Here is a 20,053-nt window from a genome sequence, read left to right as displayed (position 1 = left end):
ATTTTTCGCTCTGTTCGCAGCGGCGGAGCGATTTTTCAGTCGCGACCCGTCGAAATTGCGCCAACGGGTTTGTTTTGGTTATGGCCGTTGTTGCATATTCTCAAGTGAACTTAGATTGGAAAGTGTTTTTAAATGACAAAACACGCGTGCTCTTCGCGACAGGTGATAAAAAGTTAAGAATATCAAAGCGCACAGATTGTTACATTACAATAAAAAATTATGCAGTGTCTGCCACAAACAACAGCAGCAAGCAGCTTTTCGCGCCGCGCCAGTCGCAGAGCGAAAATCGCAGACCATTCGCAGTCCATGTGAAACGAAACCGCCATTAGCGGCGGTTTGTGAAACAGCCGCCGCTAATGCGGCATGTGAAACAGCCTTAATGCGGAATTTTCGTCGCTCTGATACAAGGCTTTTTTGCGATAAAGACCTTCAAAGTAAAGAAAATAACGTTTACTGGGCCAATTTTGAGGTTTTTCTATAAAAACATATACACTACACAAAAACTAAAAATATCTGAGAAAAAGCAAAAACATGCATATATTTAGTTAAAGAAGTTTCAGCCACCTAACTTTAATATATTTTGTGCAATTCATAACAAAAGTTGACCAAAACGGCAGAGCGGATGAGCGCTCCACTCCACCTCTCCGTCATGATTGATTTCCTGTGCTTCGAAAAAAATTTTGGCGGCAAAACAAATTGCGGATCTCTTCTTTACACTCATCAGGCAATAATATATAAAATTTTGAAATATATTTAAGAGGTCGACCAGCCATCGCTTGTTCGATCTTACGTGGAATCACCCTGGAGCAGACTTGACTGGTGCCACCACGGGAAGCCGCCATGGCTGATGGCTCACTTTGCATGGGCCTGGATAGCCGCATCAGCATAGGTTGGGCCGTGAAAATCCGAACACCTCGTACGTGCTTCTTTAAAGGAGATGTCCTGGCGGACCTTCAATGAAATGATATGTTTTTCTTTCTTTTAGTTCGGACAACAACGCGAGTATACAGCATGGTCTCCGTCACAGTTCACACAATGCGGCGTTTCATTGAAGATGTCCGAGGCACGGCCTTGAACACCACATTTTGTGCAGGTAGGACGACCACGGCAGCTCTGAGAGCCATGGCCAAATCTTTGCCACTGAGAACATCGGCGAGGGTTTGGGATGTATGGTCTGGTAGGTGTCTGTGTAGCACTTTCACTGCTTTGTGGTAATTCACTAGTGGCAAAGGTCGGTATCAAGTGTTTAGTTGGGATTTCCCGATTGTTTCTTCGGATGAAAATTCGCTTTAAATTCTTGACGCTCTCATCTTTCCACCTTTCAAGGAGTTCATTCTCGGATAGGTGAAGGAGATGTGTGTCTGAGACGACTCCACGTGCGGAGTTCATGGATCGATGTGGTGTTCGAGTGATAGATAGGAATGTCTCCGAAAGTTACGAAGTTCTTTAGTTTGTCGAACTGTATCTTGTCACGGAGTTCCAGGGGGAGGTCTCCACTTGCCAGTTTTAGTGACCACATAGCCAACACTTAAGGTGTCTGTCAGTGATCTGGATACTACGAAAGGGGACACGGTTCTATCTGATTTGTCAGACTTCTCACTGTGTACAACGTTACAGTGAAGGAAAACTTCTTTTGGTCGGCTCAGAAAAGTCAGCTCCTCGGTGGGTACGCGTTTTGAAGCGGCACGATCACTTATCAAAAGAAATTCTGTATGCATGATATTGCAATTCGATTCGGCAGCGATGGCGGCCACGGAGCCCGAAATGGGGATCCTACAAGATTCATGGAATCGAAAACACGCAGACGCCAGCCGTACACCGCTACTATAACCCAATGCGCATAGGCCAAGGTTGGCTGTTTGCACAAGGTTAACCCAGCCGGCCTATGAAAACAGGGAAGTAACTGAAGAGAATAGGAGATAGGACAGCAAGTAAAGAAAATAGCAAAGAAAAAATACACCATCTCCCACTAAAGGGAACCATGTGGGGATGCGAAGCAGCGCATGGGTCGACTTAAAGTTCCGTTCATCACGGGCACCTTGCCCGATGTTAACGCGTCCTTGCAAGTGGAGCACACCATGGATTCACTGTAGTTGCTGTTGCTAACTCTTGTTGGAGCACGGCATGCGGTTTCATCGCCACGCCACGCGGGAGCACGTGGGTTCATGGCGCGTCTGCAGAATATCGTTCCCCGACGCCATCACGTGAGTGAGTGAGTGAATAAACGTTTATTTGGTCCAGCAAAACGCGATTAATCGCGCATCCGACTAATCCCACGACAGGCATCACGTGATTGCTGAAAGAGTGTAAGGGGAAGAGGCCACAGCGTCTTACCCAGCCCCTTACACATGCCCGAACGCGCTAGCGCGTGCCAGCGCGTTCTTACTAGGATACAACGGATACAACGCGTTGGTTCATTGTGCGTCTGCAGAATCTCGTTCCCCGACGCCATCACATGATTGCTGAGAGAGTGTAAGGGGGAGAGGCCACAGCGTCTCCCCCAGCTCCTTACACAGGCCCGAACGCGCTAGCGCATGCCAGCACTCATGGTTCCCGAGCGGACGGTCGCCAATGGAAGGGCGGACACAGCCCCGAGCAAAAGCTGCTTCGCATCTAAAAAGACGTGAGAGAGGGACAGGAAAAGGCGACCGCCGATCTCCTCCGGACGGGTCAGGCCAGGTTTGCCGTCTACGTGAAACCGGGGCCAAAGGGTTGTGTTGCCTCTGCCGGCGGGCCTTAAAGGTCCAAACACCCGGCGTCGGCTCAATTCCCACGATCCCCTTTTCCCCGGACACGGCTGAGGCACACACGGCGGGGCGTGGGAGGGGTCGAAACCCCCCGTTAGCTCATGTCCGTGGTGTCGCTACACACCAAACGCTTGCTTGCGCAGACGCCCCTGCGGGGATATCTGCTGTTATTGTTGAGCTTTCAAAGACTATAGTCTTTCTTGGGGAACTTAAACGCAGAAACTTTGGGTCTGTCTGTCTGTCTGTCTGTCTGTCTGTCTGTCTGTCTGTCACCCGATTCAGCCACCCGGCCAAAAGTTGAACTGCTTGCTTACCGCCCACCCATCTTGAACTGGTACGGCTGTTCATACTTGTGAACTTTGTCGATCAAAAAATAAATATTACGCATATCTGAGGCGCAACGTCACTAAGTAAGCATTAGGTGGTGTATTCCTTTAATAGAAAATACATAGATACGTAATTCTAAAGACGCTAGTTTCTTAAGCTTCGCTGAAAATGCGGCTGCGCTGAAAATGCGACGCGCCAACGAAAGCCCTCTGCTCTGTGCCCTCTGCACAAGCTCGTTTCCCGACGTATTGCCAGATGGAGCCCATATCTCACGCAGTGCTCCTCTATCGTCTTTCGACGACATTTGCAGGCGAAGCACGCAGATACGCGGCCAATTTTTTCCGTAAAATATCTTTAAATGGGGGATAAATATCGTTGAAGCCTTCACGACATCGCAAGAAAGCGGCACATTTGTTTACGTCGGCAGCGGGGCTGGGCAAAGATACTTTGAAATAGTATCGCGATACGATACAAGATACTCAGGCCAGAAGTATTTGAGATACAGATACAAGATACCACAACACTGATTGTATCCGATACGATACATTCCAATTGTATCTTAAGATAGTTCGATACATTTGCAAATTTGTTATTATACCTATATCTAGCAGGATAGAAAGTTGGGCTTGTTGGTACAAATGCGTTCTTGATGTAGCGCTAAAAGACAGAGTAGGAACATTCACACAGGACGAACGCTGTTACTACAGCGTTCGTCCTGTGTGAATGTTCCTTCTTAGTCTGTCTTTTAGCGCTGCATCAAGAATGCATTATATATCTAGATAATATCGCACTAAACAGCTATGCCCAAAAATGTTCGCTTGAATATTTAATAGATGCGACCATTTTTGTTTCATTTGAATGAAATGTCTGGTAATATCTCAAAAGTCCTTGTATTTCTTGCTGAAGGCATATTAGTTTCATTCCGAAACAAGTTATTGGCGTTGGTTTATCTGATTGCGGTTTTTGCTTGTCGCTTGTGTAATTGGTGCCAGTCGCTGCTCTGCTTGCCGACGCGGTTGAGGGTTGCCATCTAATCACAAGAACTTCAGTAGGAGCCTCCACACGATGGCGCCAATAGCGCTGGGGAGTTCTACCTTGTCCGTAAACGTATCATGGTCTTCGCAATACCGAATAACCAGGCAGGTGCACAGCAGTGGGAACACTGGTAGCGACATTCTTTGATACTCGTGTTTACGTAGCGGACATTAAAGTGCAATGACTTTTACATTCTACTTATCTGCTGGCGTAAAGCGTTCGCTAGCGACGTACTCAGTAATGCGCAATTTTTTGACAATCTACAAGAGAACATGTGCAGCCCAGAAACGTCTCAGACGTATTGTACAGTTGCACAAAGCGCCGCAGGACACCGCCGCTATTCACACTATATTGCCGCATATAGCTCCAATTACCGAGTGATTAGTAACAGTAAAAACATTTAGGAAGCCTAAAAAAGGAAAACAAATATATGTAGCTAACTAAAATAGAAAATCGGTTTCGTATTAAACACAGTGAATAAGCATAGAAAGTGATAGCGGCGGCACCCCCAAGGAGTAATTATTATTGTTGCGTTTTACGTCCCAAAACCGCGGTATGAGAGACGCCGTAGTCGAGGGCTCTTGAAAGTTCGACAACCTCGGGTCTTAAAGCCTAACACGGGCCTCTAGCATTTTGCCTCCATCAAAATGCCGCCGCCGCGACGTTCGGGTCAGCAGTTATGCACCATAACCACTAGACCACCGCGGCGGGTAACCCCTAATAGCTGTGGCAATTAAGCATTTAAGGTAAGACCACACAAAATTCAGTGCCTATGGAAAATAGCGCATAACCACTCGGGACGCTCCTCAGAAAAACGGATCTTTTCGTAGAACAATGCTTCTCCAGTCCCTTTGACAACGCCGTAAGATGGCTCCTAATAATTTTAGTTATTATAATGCAAACTCAATTTCGCTATTTTACTACGTAGTAAGCACAATTTTTGTTACTGTATACAGTGAAATCTCGGTGATACGAATCTCACGGGACCACCAAAAATATTCGTATCATCCGAAATGCGTATCACCAGAAAGCATGGAAAATTAACATGCGACAAAAGAAAACTGGCGTACATTTTAATTGTTCTTCAGGGCCGCAGCAACGTCAGGAAGAACCCTGAATGATTGTCAGTTAAGTTTTTAGATGTCGGCAATCTTACCTTAATATACGGCACGTACGCGCGTATTTAATTAATGAACCAGGTGCGTTGTGACCCGCGACAATAGTAGCTCCTTCCAAATTTTAGTATGCTCTTTTGCATGACACCGGAGCACTGCAGCGAAAGTAACAAAAGATGCGCTTTGACGCGATGGATCAATGCCACAGAACTACAGAACCACGGTCCTGTGTTATGATTTTCTTATCGCGGAGGTGTTGCGGACGTTTTTTACGAGATTTACGGCCGTGGCAGCACAAGTGCGACCTCAACGGTCGCGCACGTTGACGTTGTGAGGCCTGACTCCTTCGCCAAGACCGTCCTCGACCACTTTTCATAGGGTGTCTGATGCACGAGGCAGGCACGTGTAAACACAGTACAACGACAGCAGCCCGCGTCGATGCGTAAGAAAAAAAAGCATGGAGCTAATGTCCTCTGTAATCTAAACGCGAAGGCACACGGAGGCACATAAGAACCTCAAAGATTCGCGCACACAATCTCGGAGGCCGTGACGCGTCTCTGAAGGTTTATTCTGACCACAAGAAAAAAGTTTTTCTTACACCCTGATTCTGACGATTTGGCGGTGCGGTGCGCATGCCCACGCTTGTGTTCCCGCGCTCGCACGTGCTTGGCGCGTCTCCCGCGACAGCGCGGAGAGCAGCTCTTGGTATCTGTGCGGTAGCGTACGTTCGTATCAAACGTCGCTGGGTGAAAATCTGTTCGCAACAACCGTACTCCATTACATTGCAGGCCAATGGGCATTGGCCGGGACCAACGAAAAATTCGTATCACCCCGAAATTCGTATGAGCTGCGATCGTATCACCGAGGCTTCACTGTATGCTGTGATCGTACCACCGATGTTTCACTGTACTCCAACGCGCAGGTGCATCGCTTTGACATAACGGTAAACTCAAGTGGAATATATGTACACACACAAACAGTAGCAGAAATGACGCAGACAGTTACAAGTATACTTGTAACTGTCTTCTTATAACTGTCTATTCTTGTAAGAATACAGCAGAGAGCTTACCTTGGCAGTACGTTAAATGCGTATTGCAGTAAGCAGACGAGAAAAACAATATATACACATAGGTAATGTATGGGATGGAAAAGAATGACAGCTTAGAAGGAGCTCGTGCTAACAATCAAATTATGATTTTAATAACTCATTGAATAAAAGAAAAAGAGAGGTACGCCGAGATAACTCTTGTTAGCTGAATGTTTGTTCTGTTAGATGCAGCATCGGCACCAGTAGTTCAATAGAGGTCAGAATCTTATTTGCATATAAGTCAATCTCATTGCATATAAGTTAAAATTACATCCACGAGATCCTTCTAGTCGCCGATGTGTGAAATCCACGAGACGCAAAGCAACCCCATTCTTGCATTCTTCGGACTTCGTAGCGAAGCACAACGCAAGAGAAACTTCGATAACGACACTACAGTTCCGCATTGAAGTCCGTCGCACAGGACAGTGGCTGAGAGCCAAGTGTCATGGCACTGAACCAACTAAAAAGAAGGAAGAAAAACGAGAAAACGAAAGGTCTGTTGCTGTAGACGTTCGCGCGCTTGTCTGTCGAGAAGACACGAGCGCTACCACGTGACTCTGCTCCATCAATAGAGACGCTCAAAGCTCATGGCCTGCCCTCGCTTGAAAACTCTGTAAGAAAGAAAAAATAAAATGAGGTCACTGCCTTTAGTTTAATTGTGGCGGCTTAGTGGCAACAGTATCAGATTGGGAAGCGGAGTTCAGTCAGCGTTTATTGCTTCGCACGGTAGTGGTGCGATCGCAGTAGCTTGTATCTTAAGATACACGATACATTCTTCAATGTATCGGAAATACAGATACTGACACACGTCTTGCGAGACGTATCGCGATGAAAATACAAGATACCCAATAAGTATCTAAGATAGTATCTAAGATACATGTATCTTCGATACTGCCCAGCACTGGTCGGCAGGTACGCCCACAGCTCATTGTTCGCTTCAGGTACAGTTGAAAGCGTGCAATGAAATAGAGATGGTGCTGAAAAAATTCAAGTTCGCGCATATCAGAAGCATCGTATTACGTAATGGGGTGAGCCTTAATGGGCATCTCGGCCCCTTCGGGATTGATACATACACATTTTGATAGTTTCATCCAGGGTTGCTGTTCGGTCAATTTGAAAAGGAGTGAGAACTAAAAGCAGCCAAAGTAGCCATGCCATTTATTTTATCGCCAAATTTGTTGTAGCTAAACAAAACAGACGCGGTGTTATGAGTGGAGTTATTATTCAACGAAAAATAATATTTTTAATAATCAAGACTACAAAAACAGCAGCACATTTTTTTCCGCTTGCTTGGTCTTCAAACCACGGATAAGTTGCAAATAACAAATTGTAATAAATTCAGCGCACCTGCACATAATTTATGTAGCATAGATAGAGTTCTTGCCAGGTGCAGAGTAATTTTGGAACATTCCTGTCAACACGTCAGTAGGAACATTAAACTTTGAAGCAGTTTTTCCATGAAGCTGTAGATTGAATTTAATCAGGGGAGCTTATATAATACCAGTCCGGCTTCATCTAGTAAAATTTGCTTGGGGATGAACAGTACAGCTTCATTTTGCTGCGGACCTCTTTTTTTGTCAAGTTCACGCGATAACACGCGCTGCGCATCTGAGTTAGAAACTTGCGCGCAGCATCAGCGTAGATGGCGGGCAGCGTGATCAGTGTGCTAACCACGCGTTTGCCAACATGAGGGCAACTTCGTGGTGTGCAACGCGATGCACACCAGCCTGCCGGTGGGTGGAGGACGCGAGCGTGCATCGTTTCACACGACAGAAAAGCTACGAAAAACTTAAGTTATCTGCAGCCAGAACAGAAATTCAAAAGTAGCCGTGCAGTCAACCCGAAATTTTTGTCGCCAGACGGAGTCGTAAAGTAGCCAATTGGGCGCGAAATGGCCACCAATGACGACACTGCTATCATACATCTGCATTGCGTGCTTTTCATCACATATAGCCTGCATGCTTTGTAACATATCGTTGCAATGTATGTGTTCTCTTCGCGCATAGAGGCTCATGCACAGAACGCGTAGCTTTTTTGCGAAAGCCCTGATTGCGGACTCACACGACGACTGACGGTGGCGTTTCATTTTCTTTATGCGTTATTATTTCTGCATTAAGTAGGCTTAAGCCTTGGTGCAAAAATTTAGCGAATGGGGATTAAAGTGGTTGGGGAGGGGGACCACAGTTTTCATGTATGTCTGTTGGCCCTGTCCTTTCGGCGAAGTACTAGCCAGACCACTCTGGTTTCCGGAACTCCTACATAAAAGAGTGCCGATACCTCTAAGCATCGGTCGGTCCAGGGTCTATTCAATTCACTGAAATTCTTTATTTGAAGGCGTGAAACATACAGAAATATTAAAACTGGATGGACCCATAGCCAAGGCTAGTTGCGGGTCCAAAAAGATAAGTAAGAGTTCCATGTACAAAATAAAGATAGAATACATACATACAGATAGTCGTCGTACATCCTTAATTTGCGCGAGCGAACAAAGGGAAAGCGAAAGTTTAGTGCACGATTGTATTTAACAGCTCTAGGTAAACATACGAAACACGAGTAAGCATGGCAAATTTTTGCATTCTCATGAAAGGTTAAATATGCATGGCTAATCCCGAAAGAACAAATCACTAGTTGAGAATGTTTTTTAAAAGATTTCAGTAAGTTACTGACACACACACACACCAAAATGACAGCATGATTGTTCCCATTGATAAACAGGGTTCAGAGTAAGTATTTTTAGCAGTGATGGAAAATTATTCGCTTGTTTTATTTCTGCTGGTAGTTTATTCTAAACTTTTGGCCCTGAAAACTGCAGCAAACGTTGTCCGCAAGCATTTTATGTTGGGGGAAGAATAAAGTTTCCATATACTTGATTTCTGGTCACACGAGAGGATCTGAAAAATAAAGAAGCATGAAAAGGCAGGTTGTTTTTTGAAACACGTACACGTGGCAATTTTTAATTCGTGTATCTTATCATAGGGCAAAATATTCATTTTTATAAACAAAGGCAGACTAGGCTCGTCGTAGCATGAACGGGTAATTATTCTCAGGGCTCGTTTCTGAAGTTTGCGTATAGGTTCAAGATAAGTTTTCTATGTCGCACCCCATAACTCATTACAGTATGTGATATGGCTCTGGATGAGCGCGAAATATAAAACACGCAGAGTGTTAGTATCAAGATGATGACGCGCTTGTGAGATTGCGTAGCATCCCGAGGAAAGCTTTGCGCAAACTGCATTTATTTGCTCTTTCCAGTGCAGATTGTTATCAAATACTACGCCAAGATATTTAAATGAGCTGGCTTCGTCAGGTGGAAATTGGTTTATTCGTAAATCTAGTGATTTAGGAGGCATGATATTGTTGCGTGTTCGAAACACCACAGTTTTTTTTTTGACGTTTGTAGTAAGCTTGTTCATCACAAACCATTCACTTGCTTTTTTTCAACTCTTTGTTTGCTTTAGTTTCCAGATCACAAATGTTGTCGGCTGTTATAACAATACAAGTGTCATCGGCGTACATAAGAACTTCACTAGTGTCTAAAGTTTGTGGGAGGTCATTAATATATAATGAAAATAAAAGTGGCCCAAGGACGGGTCCTTGAGGAACTCCAGTGCGCATATTCTTTGGTAATGACTTAATATTATTCATTCTTGCCACCTGCACTTGCTGATGAAGGTAGTAAGCAGATCCAATGGGCTACCGCGAGAACCATAATGCTTTAGTTTATGTAAAAGTATGTTGTGATCAACTGTATCGAAGGTTTCTTCAGGTCTAAAATATGACACCTACAACTATATTATTTTGAAAAGCTCCATTAATTTTTTGAGTTAGCGTTAACACTGCTGACGAGGTTGAATGATTCGGACGAAAACTATGTTGCTGCGGGCACATAACCTGACATTTTTCAATGAATTCGTGGAACCGACTGGTCAGAATGTTTTCAAATATAGTGTTAATGGTACTGAGCAAGGATATTGGCCTGTAATTAGAAGGTTCACTGAGGTCTCCGTCTTTGTAGATAGGGACAACCTTAGCAATCTTCAGCTGAGATGGATATCTGGAGCAGCTCACGGAGTGACTGAACAAGTGGCACAATACTGGTCCTAATATATCTATATTCTCTTTAATCATACGAATAGGAATACAATCTAATCCAGAAGCTTTAAAGGTAGACATTTTATTAACTGTTGCTATCACGTCTTCGGGCTCGATGTTATACATAACGAAGGTGTTAGGCACAGGACTGCGATATAGAAGTGTTGTCAGAGTCATTAAATTTTTCAGCCAGGGATGTACCAATACCTGCGAAATATGCATTGAAATTTTCTACAACGTCTTCATCAATCGTTTCGGGAAGCACAGTTGACTTACGTTGTTTACCTATGATTTCGTTTATTATCTCCCTCAGTGTTTTCGTGTGGCCAGCGGTCTGTCTAATTAGTTGAGTATAATACTGCCTTTTTCGTGATCGAATCATAGCGACAGATTTATTCCGTTGTACTTTAAATTGGTGTAAGTAGTAGGGATTGTCTTTGTTCTCGCGCCATTTGTCATGCCAGTATTCTTTGGCCTTGAGTGTTTGAAGTATCTATTCTGTCATCCAGGGGCACATAGGTTTATCATGGCAGCCTTTCTTGACCTTGCGCTTACTCCTTTCTACAGCGATTTTTAGATTTAAATGCGAAGCATTTCTTAGCGAACCTCTGGCACTTTGAGCGTTTCTATCTATCTATCTATCTATCTATCTATCTATCTATCTATCTATCTATCTATCTATCTATCTATCTATCTATCTATCTATCTATCTATCTATCTATCTATCTATCTATCTATCTATCTATCTATCTATCTATCTATCTATCTATCTATCTATCTATCTATCTATCTATCTATCTATCTATCTATCTATCTATCTATCTATCTATCTATCTATCTATCTATCGAGCCGCCTACGTCTGGGTGCTCTCAGGATCGCCTCCTTAACTTGGTGCAGACCAAAATTGGCATGGGAAGGTAACATGATTTGACAAATATGACAGTCGGGTCATGACATGAATAAAGTGAAAATCCTGTCGAGTACGTCGTCAAACCCTTTCCTCCAGACACGTGTGGCACATACCCGCTTACCACGGGCCGCGGGGCATCGGTATGCGCCACAGGTGATTGACAGTTTAAAGCTACCCAGGAACGGCGAGAACAGACATTAAATGCGAGAGCGTTAAAAAAATCGACATCGGCAGCGTTGACCCGACGAATGGAAATAATGAAAATTAGGAACCCAGCAGGAATCGAACCCAAGCATTCTGCGTGGCAATCAGGTATTCTACCACAGAGCCATGCCAGGTCTGTAAACTGATTTGGAAAAACAGCCTCTGCAGGCGCAATGTCGGTGCAACGTCAGTTGTGGCTGTGGTGCTTGCTATCTAATTTTACAGGAAAGCAATAAACACTATACATGATACTCCTACGATGCGTATACTCCTACGATACAGGCGTCATATCAGAATAACTTCTGTGGTTCCAGTGTTGGCTCCGCTTTTATAGCAGTCTAATAAACATTACATTTGTATTCCTATGATTCAGCGAGCTATATTCAAGCATTGCTCGACTCCGGAGGAATACATTAACGAAAGTTACGTACGATATTCACATCACCGCACCGTTAAGTGCACTTCGTCCGCCAGAACGACGCAGTGTCCTCTTCATTTCTTACGAGGCTGGGCGATGGCCTCATGCTGACAGAGGATGATGTCAGATTTATTGACAGCCGCTCTGTAGACTAGGCTACGTAGGCCACATACGCCCAGGTAGTATACGAATACGACAAGCGCCGTCCACTGATGTTGGTCTACGCAGCACTATCTAGGCCTACCAGCCTCGATGGCCTATATCGAGAGAAAATTTGTAGACGAAATGACAGAGGCATATAAGATTTCCAACAGCTGTACTATGCCTCACACTTTACTACACATTGACCCCTCGTCACCGCGATCACGGCCTGATCCGATAACAAGTCATGACCAGCTGCTGGTGCTCGTTGATCACGCGGATGATGATCTTGTTCAAGAACTGCCAGGAACTTCTTCCACACATGCACACGGGTTCGTGAAACGTGCGTGCGTTCTCTATCACAAGGGACAAGTATCTCTATCACAAGGGACAAGACGGGGGGCGAAGACCTTTACTGAGACCCCGAGGAAATGAATCATGCGCTTATGGGCTTCCTTGGCAACCAATACAAGTGCACTTGCGAGGAACCCACTACGCTATAAATCATTGTAATTTTACTGAGACCCCGAGGTTATGGATCATGCGCTTATGGGCTTCCTTGGCAGCTAATACAAGTGCACTTGCGAGGAACCCACTACGCTATAAATCATTGTAGTTTTTGAGAAGTAGGGCAGCAGGCACTGTGCCATTTTTCGTCATTCTACGGAGAGCCGTGGTACCTGCTAAACACATGTAAGGCATTATGCGCACTTTGTTGATGCTGTGCCTGATGACGACGAAGAATTATGGGAATGCTTCCAACCCTTTGTAATGGGTTGGAAGCATTCAACAACCTACTCGTTGCGCAATTCGCATTGTGTGACGCCTGGTTACAGAATTCGCGTTGTGCGACGCTTGGTGCTTATTTTACTCTTCTATCACGCTATATTGCATATGCTAATGCGGTTCCTTCCCGACATGAAGCCTGTATAGGACCTTTTTGCAAAGCAGTTTCAAGCACGTACAAAAGTAAGTAATAAAGAAAAAAAAAACCGGCATGGCTCAGAGGTTGAATACTGGGCTCCCACGCAGAGGGCCCAGGTTCGAACCTCGTTCCATCCTGGAATTTTTTTCTTATTTAGTTTTTTTCTTATTTCGAGCGATACTGGTTACGGACACCGGCGGCGGCGGCGGACAACTACGGCGCCAAAAACGGCCGGTGAAATGATCTCATAACAGCTTTCGCTGTAAAAAATTATGCCACAGTCACCTTCCCACCGCATGCTTCGCATCACATCGACTCCCACGGTGCGTGGGATCTGCCGAATTTTTTAATTAGGTTATCACTTTTGATGTCGATATCCTCGTATATTTCATTGAATTTAATACCACAAATTTCTTGTAATATTTTGTAATCTATTTTTGTTACGATATTATTTTTGTTATCGTGGTACTCGTTGGGGAATCTAAAGCGGCAAATATAGGTAGCTGATCAGAGATTGGCTCCAGGTAGACGCCTCCGGTGACCCCCGTGTCCAGATTTGTCACTTCATGGTGAATTAAGGACGTCGATACCTCAGTTATACGCGTTGGTGACGTAATTAAGTTACGACAGTTGTAGGACTGCAACAAATAGCTATAGTCACTGTCTTTCACAATATATGTGTTTATGTCCATGTCGCCTACTATAATCACTGGTTTATTTTGGCGCCCCGACAAAACGCAGAAAATTGATTCCAGTTTATCAAGAAAGCCTGTGATACTACTGCTCGGGGGGCGATAAAGTGCACCAATAATGACGTCATATTCAAGGCGAATGAAAAGGGATTCAATGTCATTGCAACTATATGCGGCCGTTTGAATTTTGTGAGAGGATATGTTATCTTTTACAAATAATGCAACGCCACCGCCACGTGAACGTGAGTCGCGCGCATTTGAGTCTGTTCTGTGACCTGGAAAATTGAATGTTTCACCTTTTCGCAACCACGTCTCAATTGTTGCAATGACATTGAACGAATGCGCATGCTGCGACAGGAAAGTAGAAAGCAAGTCCCCATTTTCATTAATACTACGAATGTTGCAATGAAAAATTTATATAGACTTTTGCTCTACAATGATTGTCAACTTATTTTATTGTATAAGCCATTGTTAAGGGATATGGTTTAAGTTATGAAAAAAAAACACAACAAACACTCATACTATTAGCGATAAGTCTTCACTTGTTAGATGCACTACTCTCGAATTCTCGGATTTCCGTAGAAGTATTTTTCCGTCAGAGACCCATGCAAATTTCCATCCTTTTTCTCGCTTTTGTTGGATGACTTCTCCAAGGAGGATTTTTCTTTCGGGGCACAAGTGTTCGTTTATGCAGACTGGGTCGCTATTCTGAAAACCTAGCATGGCAGTGTTCAGTCGTTTTTTTTTTGTTAACTTCCTTCAGTAATTTGTCTCGAGCTTTTTTGGGTGTGAACTTCACTACTACGTTTGGGGGCGTATTGCCCTTTGACGGGACTCGGTGAGCCACGGCAATGTCACCGTCAGAAAGTTGGACGCACAAGGAAGATGAGACTTTTGCGACTGTTTCGAGAACATGCTCGTTTTCGGTGTTAGGTATACCTCTTAATTCAAGGTTGTAGCGCCTACTGCACTGATTTAGTTCAGTAAGCTGCTTTTTCGTTTCCTGCAGCTCTTTGTTTACTCTTAGGTTCTCTTTCTTGCGTTCAAGGTCCTGGTTTTTCACTTCGCTGAGCTCAAGTCGAAGGCTCTTGATTTCATTTCGGTATTCTTCAAAGCTTTCTTTCATGTACCCGACTGATTGCCCGAAGGAAGTGAGCTCAGCTTTCATTGAGTTATTCGTCGCATCAGTCTTGTTCATCTCCCTTTTCAGGTCACCCATAGCTTCAACAAATTTAGAGGTCATCTCAACAAGCACCTTTGATACCTCTTTAATGCTTGCTGGTGCCTTTTCAACCAAGGCTTTAGAAATATCCGACAGAGCGTCAGGTTTGCCAGAAACCATTTCAACGGTTATCTAGGCACACTTGCAAATTTCACAACACAAACGGGTATACGCTACAGAACACACTATGGTACACTGCGGCAGCAGTGACAGCAAAAACTTCTAAGAGGTTTATGAAGGTAAAAGAAAAGTGGGCTTACCTGCAATATGAAGCAGGAACCGTTTACCGGATGTACAGTACGGTCCACTGTTGAAGGGGACACTCCAATGAGCATCTTTCATTTTGCTGGCCACCTAACAGCAAGTGGACAGGAAAACATTGTTCATGCACTGCACGAGTCTGTCAAAAAGAGGCAGAACTGTCAGCCACCAGTAGTCTTATGCAAATCTAAGCCACTATGTTTTTGCAAGAGAGCGAAATCTAAACGCGCCCTGCACGCAAGTGTTCCTTTAACGGTGGACCCGTCTGTACAGTCGATATTGTCACCGCTGCCATATGTCGTGTCCCCGGAGCATTGCTGTCTTTATAGGCTGTTACGTTGGTCACGAGGTGCCGATATCCAGCGCCGTCTGAACGGGAGTGATCAGGCTTGCGCAGCGGTCCTGCTCTGTTGCTCGTAACCTTTATCGTGGTCCAGTTCGCGGAGTGATGCTGATAAGGTTTTCGTACTATGGTCGTCGGCAGATCTGCAAATGAAGCAGGAACCGTTTAGCCGATGTAGAGTCGATGCTGTCACCGCTGCCATTGATCAGGAGGATCATTCCAGTCGCGTAGTATCTGAGGTTTTGTGGACCGAGGAAACGAAGCGTCCTCTCCCGGACGGCCTCAAATGCCGGGCACGACCATAGAAGATATTAGGCTGTAGCTTTAGACGGACAAGCTGGACACAGGGGTCTCGAATAGGCCTCCCGCTTGATGAGGCGAAGCCTGGCTGGTGAGAGCAGTGTACCAGTTTGAGCACGGCGGAGGACAACCTCCTCTTCCCTGCGAGTTTGCTGATTGTTGTACGATAACGTACTTCAGATGCGTGAGGGTGCGACTGCGGTAACGATGCGCTCGCTGCTACGCCTCCGCCACATTCTTGACGAGCAAGTTGGGCTGGTAGAGTGCAGTGAACAACCATGCAGGGAAAACGAGGTTTGCTCCAGGCAAAGATGCGGAAAGCGAAGCTGCGTGCGCTGCCTGGTGAGGCATATCGCTTGCGGTGATTCCTACGTGCGCGGGAATCCATTTCATTGCTATACAGTAAGGCCGTCCACTCACAAACAACGCACCGTTGCTGCTCGGATTGGTTGTAGCATGCCGTAATCAGCCCCACCGGCACGACAGGCGGTGTAAGCCACTTGTAAATACGTATAAATGTGGTACATATACAATGAGTTGAGCGTTGCCGTTCTTCTATACAAGAAACCGTAAGGTATATTGCCATAAGTTCTAAGTTGGTCACGGTTTTATTGGTAGACGTACGTGCGATACAAGCGACAGGTGCCTTTCGTCCATAGCAAGCTATAGCTGCACCATTTTCAGAATAGCCGCGTCAGTGAATTGTATGACCCTGTCACGAGCAAGTGCGTTGGACAATTTCGCATTACGCTTTGCGGCTGCTTTCCGTCGTGGAGCACTGGCTGAGCTCATGTTCTTTAGTGAAGGCATGTCATCAAAGAGGTCAATGAGTTACCATGGCGGAGCCGGGGATGGCAGCGGATCGAAGTTCTCGGTGAAGTAGCCCAATGTCTGTAGGATTTGGCGGCCAGCCGTCGTCGTGGAGAGACGGACGCGCCCGGCTTGCGATTGCTGCTCCGCCAAATCCCGCAAGGCCTTGAGCAGACTACATGCATGTAAGTCAGCGATGGGCGTATAGTGGGGTAACCATGCAGGGATCAGTCGCATTGCTTTAAGGTTCATTCGTTCGAGCTGGGGGCATTGCGCGTGGCTTGTGTACGCGTAAGTAAATGCATACATGGTTTTTGATACCACGTGAGCTCAAGCAATCTCTCGAAGGCCCGCTTCCTTGATCCCCCATACGCGTCCAGTAAAACACAGCGTAAGGTGTAATGCTTGTTGGCAGCTTCGGGGAGTGTTTCGAAGCCGTCCCCATGGTCTATTTGCATGCCGAGTATGCGGATAGTCTCCTTGCGGGAAATGATCGAAACAAGATAGCGCTCCGACTCTACCCTCTGCTTCGGACCTTGGATGACTGCAACGTACTCTGTTTTCTCCGGGGAGGTTCCCATTTCACATGCCCGGATGTAATCATAGATAGCATAAAGACCTGTCTGTAGTGCCGTCTCCTGCTCCCCAGGTGATTCAGAGTGTTACGTCATCCGCATATAGATCATGTTTCAGTCCTCGTATGCCAAGAAATGCGAAACATTTCTTGGCGAACCTCAGATACTTTGGGCGTTTCCATCCATCCATCCGTCCATCCATCCATCCGCCTACGTCTGGGCGCTCTCCTGGTCGTCTCCATAACTTGTAATATACCAAAATTGGCACAGCAGAGGGTCAGTATATGACGAACACGATTCACTGGTGATGACATGAATAACGCAAAATACCTGTCGCGTACGTCATGAAACCCTTTCCCTCAGGCACGTGCGGCACATACCCGCATACGAGTTCATGATATGCGGGCATGTACCACAGGTAATAACATAATCTCAGTCAGCGCAGTAACTGCGAACATACGCATTGACACGGAAGGAAAGTGATGATAATAGTAATTGTTGGGGTTTTGCGTCGCAAAACTACGATATGATTATGAGAGACACCATAGCGAAGGGCTCCGGATATTTGAACCATCTGGTATTCCTTAACCTGCACGGACATTGCACAGTACACGGGCTTCTAGCATATCGCCTCCATCGAAATGCGACCGCCGCTGCCGGGATCGAACCTGCGACCTTCGGGTCAGCAGCCGAGCACCGTAACCACTACACCACAGCGGCCGACGCAAGGAAAGTTAGGGAGCTGAAGACAGAGCACCCCTTTAAGACGCTGGGCTACCATCCGATTGACCGCGTGGTCCCCAACGTCGACCCCGTGGATTACGCAAAAACTGCGTTCAATGCTTCCTACAATAACTCTGCCGAGAGGGCCATGTCGCTCATGATTACCAGTGACTTCAGTACCGACTTATCAAAACCCAACAACGCCTGGTTCTTAGACGGCATGAAAGACGCCTTGGATGTGGACAGGCATCACAACACCTCGGTGCCACGTCCAGGACAGAAGGCATCATAGATCATTTCTTCGTAAAAGCCATCCGCGGTTTCCACGAGCTCTACTATACCTCGCACTTCACTACACTTAGACCATTCGTAGCCGCGATCACGAAAGGAAATGATAACAAGTCCCGTCCAGCTGCTGGTGCTCTCTTATCACGGTGATAATAACCTTATTCAAGAACTGCCAAGAACCCCTTCCACATATGCACACAGGTTCGTGACACGTGCGTTCGTTCTCAGTTATAACGGATAAGCATAAGCATAACAACTGTAATGCAACTCTAAGAACTAATTATGATAATATCTGGGGTTTAACGTCCCAAAACCACGATATGATTATGAGAGACGCCGGCCTCAAACATTTTCGCCTCCATCGAAAATGCAACCGCCGCGGCCAGGATTCAGTGCCGCGACCTTCGGGTCAAAAGCGCCATAACCACTAGACCACCGTGGCGGGGCGCAACTCTAACTGCAACTGTGACTGTAAGGTACGTGCAGTTCACCTGCGCGTGCCACTCGGCTGTGTATATATCTAGGGAAACGTTTCTGAATAGATCTTAGTTGCGAGCAGCGCCTGTCCTGTGCATCTGTATTCCTACATATATAGTCCTATTGGAATTCGCGCTATCCAGTTTTAAAGAATATAAGCACTACATATCAGCTTAATGAGTTTGGTGTTGGTAACGCCTATGTTGCTGTTGGCATCGTTAAGCAACTGTAAACAACTGGTTATATGATACATATTTGACTCTTCAAAATGTGTGTGCGTTTACCCATTTGCACATTTCTGTAGCGTTATTCCATAACGTTTCGCTCAATGTGAAAAATTGCGACACAGTCACCTTCCTGCGCATGCTTCGCATAACATCGATTCCCACGGTACGTGGGATCTCCCAATTTTTTTAGAAAGATGTCACATAGCAACATTAAGTAAAGGCCGGTGAAATAACGACATCCTGAGGGACGCTAGTCGCGTTACTTTGCCTCTTTTCAATGCTGTCACCGACCAAAACTGGAAAGGTACGGTGTGGAAGAAAAGCTTTTATGAAACGATAGAGACTGCACTTTATTCCAACAGCCAAGAGCCGTTTCAGTATAGTGGAATGTGGAATAGAATCGAAAGCTTTTCTTATGTCTATTCCAACTATGACTCTAAGCTGGACCCGGTTGGGCTCTGCGAATACGTCGGCGTGTATCCTTCTAAAAGGGTACCCTGGGCGCAGAGCCTGACGGAATCGTATCTGAGTGTAAGAGAAAACGTTGTGCTTCTCCAAGTGCCATTCCTGCCTTCGCAGAGCCATTCTCTCCATTACCTTGCAGATGTTCGAAGTTAGAATTATTGGCCTCAGATCTATCTTGAAATACGAGCGCGCAACATAAACTCGGATTTGATGATGATTAGTGGGGTTTTCTGGCGCAAGGGCCATGGGTGGCCAAAGAGCGCCATGTCTCTTATGTGGTGTTAGCGATGACCAATGATTACTATGACCGGGTGTATTGTGGCTGTATAGGGGCCTAAAATCACGCGCTTTAAAGAAGCGTAAAAGATGTGTATACAGTATAAAATTATGGCAGTGACAAGTGGTGTGATCTATGGATGTGGGATAAATGACGAGTGAGCATGGTATTTACAAGTGAGAGGAGGGATAGCAGCACGAATGCCTCCTCAAGGCCTTTGAGCCCAAAGGCCGGGAAGCAGGTGCTTCCTTCGAAAGAGTTACCGCAGCAGCAGCCTCAATCATGAGGCCGCGCTACGGAACGCGTGGAAAAATAGCGTTAAAGTTAAGAACATCTTTCAGAAATTCGAAGAGAGACTGATATTTAAAAAGTGGTTCTCTCCCAATGAAAA

Source organism: Rhipicephalus sanguineus, chromosome 2 (genome assembly GCF_013339695.2).
Source record: "Rhipicephalus sanguineus isolate Rsan-2018 chromosome 2, BIME_Rsan_1.4, whole genome shotgun sequence".
Taxonomy (NCBI): domain Eukaryota; kingdom Metazoa; phylum Arthropoda; class Arachnida; order Ixodida; family Ixodidae; genus Rhipicephalus; species Rhipicephalus sanguineus.
Note: the sequence above shows the minus strand (reverse complement) of the source record.